Genomic DNA, 3848 nt, shown 5'->3' with positions numbered 1-3848 from the left:
GATCTCGTCAGAGTATCATTAATTACAAGGATTTAATCTGAAGAAAATCAAAGCGTCAAAGTCAAGACATGAAGAAACGTCATGGAAGTTAGTCACTCATGAACCAGACAGTACATCGAGTGTCAACGTTGAAGTGGTGGAATTGATTCATAATTTTCAGTGATTTTCAGAAGATTTGCAGAAGAATGGTTGCTGCTCAAGACTAGAATTAATTCTCTATTAATTAATTAAGTCATCTAATTTAATTAAGAAAATAAATTATATCTGCGAAGAATAATTTATTTATTAATTGAATTAATTGATTAATTAATTCTGAATTAATTTTAGGAATTTTCAGAATTTTAATTGGATTAAAATCTGCATTAAATCAGCAAGACAATTGAAAATGAACTAGCATGACAATCAGGATTGTCATACCGATTGTCATGCTAGGCCATTTTCAATAGTCTCACCGAAAGTTACACTGAGAGGCAGATTGTCTTGCTAGTTCAATGAGATAGTCTTGCTAGTTCATTTGATAGTCATACTAGCTCAACTGATTGTCTCACCGAAAGTCTTGCTAGTTCAAAAGGATTGTCATGCCAGCTCTATTCTATTCGGTTGATTACAAAAAGACAGAAGCAGCAATACATTCACTATCAAGAATATCAAATCCAGAAAAACAGAAGCCAAGAACATACAGAGAGAAAAAGCAGCCAAATATTTCATCTTATCTGCTAATTCAAAGATCAAATTTCTAGCTTGTATAGTTAAATCCAATCAACTAGAAATCACTCTCTTGTTCTTGTGTAACAATCTAGCGGATCAAAATCCCTAGAACTTAATCTCAAATCGCGTTTAGCATTTGATTCTAATTATTGCAAAAATAGAAAAAGTTCATGTCGAATTTATTCTAAATTGTGATAATTAATTTTGAGATTAATTCCTTGTAATCGATACAGTTGTTGTAACACCTTTCAAGTTTAATAATATTTTTATTTAACTTGAATTTTGTTTCACATTTTTTATTCCGCATTTAATTCGATTATTCGGTACTGTTTGTATTCAACCCCCCCTTCTACAAACACATTGGGACCTAACAATTGGTATCAGAGCCTTCTGATTAACGAACAAATCAAGATCCTAGACTTTTGTGATTTTTCAACTCCTTGAATTTTTATTTATTCAAAAATTCATAATGACTTCACATAAAGTTGGAACCGTTAAAATTCCACAATTTGATAAAGAGAATTATATCATGTGGAAGAAGAAGATGCTATTATTTTTACAAGTTGCAAATCCCAAATATTCAAACTTGTTAAAGAAGGGTATAAAAACTCCGATGGTTATTGAATCGGAGGTAATAATAGATGGTGTGGTGACTACTGAAGCTAGAACCTATCCAAAAGAGCCTGAAGATTTTACTCCTGCTGAGAAGGAAGAAGCCTCCTTGGATGCCAGCCTTCAATTAATATTAATTGATTCCCTTGATCCCTTGATGAACAGACATGTGATGAACTGTAAAAATTCCAAACACATGTGGAAAACTATTGAGGTGATTAATGAAGGCACGGAGGAAGTTAGGGAGAACAAGTTGGAAATCCTAACCTCTGAATATGAACATTTCAAATCAAATCCAGGAGAAGGAATTACTGAAGTATTTGAGAGGTACAATGCGTTGATCAACAACCTGAACATCAATGGAAAGTATTATTCAATCAGGGAGGTCAACAAAAAGTTCCTTTTAACACTGCCAGCTCATCTTGAACATAGAATCACTGCCATTAGAGAAGCTAGAGATCTGAGTGAGATTTCTTTGGACAGACTCTATGGAGTTTTAAAAACCTATGAGTTGGAGCAGATTCAACAGAAGGAAGTCTACGGGAAGGATAGAATGGTCAGCACATCTACTGCACTTGTAGCTGAAGGTCAACAACAATAACAATCTCAACAGTTAGAAAGAATGGTACAGTTTTCCAAGGGTGAGGAAAATGAGTTAGTAGCAGAATATGATCCTCCTACTACAAATCAATCAAGTGATGATTTTTATTCCTTGGAAGAGCTGGAGCAATTGGAAGATGAATCAATGGCCCAAATTGTCAAGAGATTCTCCCATGTCAGATTCAGGAGGAATCCCAAGCTTAAGTACAAGTCCAACTACAACAAATTCCAGAAAGGTGGATCTTCATCCTCTAACACCAGCAGTGGTGGGTACAAAATAAGGATGGTTGATCGAAGCACCATTAGATGCTATAACTGCAATGAGTTGGGACACTTTGCCACAGAATGTAGGAAGCCAAAGCAAGTAAGAAAGAACTCTGAAAGGGCTTATCTGGCAAAGGGAAGAAGCTGGGATGATACTGACAGTGAAGATGAAGATGAAGGAAATCTTGCTCTTATGGCTATTGATGGAAAAGCTTCATCGTCAAGAATAGAGGTAAAACTTTCTGATGCTGAAATGGTTTATCATCTAAGAGGTAACTTAGATTGTGCACGTCGTGATAATGAACTGTTAAGTTTACAGATCACAGACCTTGAGAAAGAGGTCAATGAATTAAGACTTGTGCACATTGATCAAGACAAATTAAAAGAACAGGTATCTTTTCTAGAGAATAGAGTTGACTGTTATAGAAAACTCGAAACTATTCTCAAAGACAAGATCACCGGTCTTGAGACTAAGGTTAGAGCCTACTTCAATTCTTGTTCGAAGGCTAAAGAGTTCTACAGTAAGCAAGCTGTTAATCAAACATCTGGAATAGGTTATGATTACAATGCTGCTATTGGAGAATTAGGCATAAACTCCCCTCCTCATGTCTGTGCTAAAGGGAGGGAAGTACCACATGTGCTTAAGGGTGTTGATGAACCCCTCTATAAAGCATCAATTGCTGAACCATTTGATGCGACCTCTTCTGTTATTCATGAAGAAATACGTGCTGAAGATCATGCTAATGAGAAGATTGTTTCCAAGTCAAGTGAGTCGAAAGTTCCAGTCAAAGTTGTGAAAGCAACTGAGACTAACTCAGACACACATGAGTTGGATAACAATAATTCCATGTCTACCATGCATAAATTACCTGCTGTTAATCACTCTCTTAAAGCATGTAGTGTTGCTAATTGTATGTCTTGTGCTTTTAATATGATGTATGCTTATTTTAATGGTAAGCATGTGTCTAATGATAAGAGTACTACTCGTCAGCATGTGAATAACAAGAAGCATGATAGGTCTAAGACTGCTAGTCCTTCTAAGGCTAGAAAGGAGACATTTGTGCCTAAGCTTAAACAGAAATTTGTTAAGGCTGTTTACAAGGTCAAATGTTCAGTCATTGAGGATGTTGAGATCGTTAAAATTAAAAATGTTGTTTTGCCTGACAAAGGACAATTCTACAAGTATGCCGGGTCCAACCAAGTTTGGGTTCCGAAGAAGGTCTAATCCATTTGAAGTGCAGGGCATTAAACAGGTGTAACCGGTAGTATGGATTCTTGACAGTGGATCATCAAGACATATGACCGGAGATAGAGCCCTGCTATCAAATGAGGATTGAGAAAGCTGGCCCCCTGGTTACCTTTGGAGATAACAGCAAAGGTTTATCCGAGGGATATGGCTGTTTGCAAGCTGGGAATGTTATCATTGTAATTTTGTATATTGTGCTAGGTTATTATCAGGAAGCAGTATCCAACATATAGCACCCGTGACGAGACTTGAGAATATTACGACATATCAGGCACCTGCTGTACATTACACTTGGAATTGTACTCTAGTAAGATGTGTACAAGTGTACTCCTGATTGGTGAGTTAAAAGAGGAAGTCAGTGCACCACAGTTCATGGACTTTGCAGCTGCAGATCTATTGGACTATGCAATCTCTTCTT

The sequence above is a fragment of the Apium graveolens genome, chromosome 4 (assembly GCF_009905375.1).
Source record: "Apium graveolens cultivar Ventura chromosome 4, ASM990537v1, whole genome shotgun sequence".
Classification (NCBI taxonomy): Eukaryota; Viridiplantae; Streptophyta; class Magnoliopsida; order Apiales; family Apiaceae; genus Apium; species Apium graveolens.
Note: the sequence above shows the minus strand (reverse complement) of the source record.